Source organism: Podarcis erhardii (genome assembly GCF_964252035.2).
Source record: "Podarcis erhardii genome assembly, chromosome: 1".
Taxonomy (NCBI): Eukaryota; Metazoa; Chordata; class Lepidosauria; order Squamata; family Lacertidae; genus Podarcis; species Podarcis erhardii.
In genome coordinates, this window is record NC_138497.1 from 123,051,769 (window position 1) to 123,053,556 (window position 1,788).

Below are 1,788 nucleotides of genomic sequence, written 5' to 3' on the forward strand. Positions count from 1 at the left end.
TTCCCCAAGTTCATTTAACTGTGAAAATAAATCACGCATTCTTTGAAGGTGTGTTGAAACACATTCACCCTCACTTAGTCTGGCTCGGTACAGAGCTCTCATTTTGCTGCCAGCAGTGTCTCTAATGTGTATTGCTCTCAGTGCTTGCCAAATCTCACTTGCTGTTTCAAGGTCTCGCACATGAGATAACTGAGACTTCTCTAAACTCAAAATTAAATTGGCATAGGCTTTGTCCTCCAGCCTTTGGTCTACTTCATCTACTTCTTTTACAGGAGGGTTAACAATAAGAGTCCAACATTGTTCTTTCTTTAAAAACGCCTGCATCTGTAAACTCCATGACATATAATTGGACTCTCCCAGTTTCTCTACTGGAAAATATGAAGCTCCCCCTTGAGCTCCAGCTCCAAGTCCAGCCATGGCTCCACCCAGCTTTCAGCTTTCCACTCAGTCCTTACTCACACGTGGCTTGAAGAAATGTTTGGCTCCTGGTCTCAAACAGACACTCCCTGCCGTTGCCTTCACACAGCCAGCTGCTTGAGAAACGCTGAGTTGCTTCCAGTCTCTGGGTTCTTTTCATGCTCTGTCTCTGCCCACTCAGGACTGGGGACTGGGCCCATAACCTGTTGGAGGGGGATTTCCAGCCGGTGGCAGAGGACAGAGTGACTCCAGGAGACATAGGTGTAAAAACCCAAACTAAAACGAAGACTTTATTACAAAACAATAAACACAAACTCTGGTGGGTGTTATTCCTGCAGGCAGGCCACAAAACTCAGTTTTTTTCCTTTATAGCAACGGCCACCTGCAGCCAATTAATCCCAGAAACTTCTTAAAGGTATACACACATGTTTCTGTGCCGAATGTCCCCTAACATGGTTCCACCTGGACTCCACCAGTTCCGACTGGCTTGGACCGGTTACTACCAGTCTAAACCAGCTTCGATATCGTTATGGATATCGATATCGGTATCGATATCGTTATGGATATTGATAACTATATTGATAACAATATCCATACTGAAATCGATAATGATAATGATATTGATAACGATAAGTCTGAACCAGTTCCTAGCGGCTTCGACCTGTTCAAACCTGCTTGGACCAGTTCCTACCAGTCTGAACCACTTCTAACTGGCGTTGACAGGTTCCAACCGTCTTCGACCGATTCAAGCCGGTCTGGACAAGTTATCATTATCATTATTGATAACGATAATCGATAACGATATTGATAACGATAATGATATTGACATTGACATTGACATCAATAATGATAACGAACTTATACCAAGTTACTTATAGCAAGTCATTATCGATATCGATATTGTTATCGTTATGGATATCGATATCGTAATGGTTATGGATATCGATAACTATATCAATACTGAAATCGATAACGATAATGATATTGATAACAATAAGTCTGAACCAGTTCCAACCGGCTTCGACCAGTTCCAACTGGACTCCACCAGTTCCGACTGTCTTGGACCGGTTACTACCAGTCTGAACCAGCTTCGATATCATTATGGATATCGATATCGGTATCAATATCGTTATGGTTATGGATATTGATAACTATATTGATAACAATATCCATACTGAAATCGATAATGATAATGATATTGATAACGATAAGTCTGAACCAGTTCCAAGCGGCTTCGACCGATTCAAACCGGTCAATGTCAATATCATTATCGTTAAAGTTACTGGCTTGGACCAGTCCCAACTGGTCTGGACCTGTTCCTACCAGCTTGGACAGGTTCAAACCGGCTTGGTTCAGTTCCTACCAGTCTGA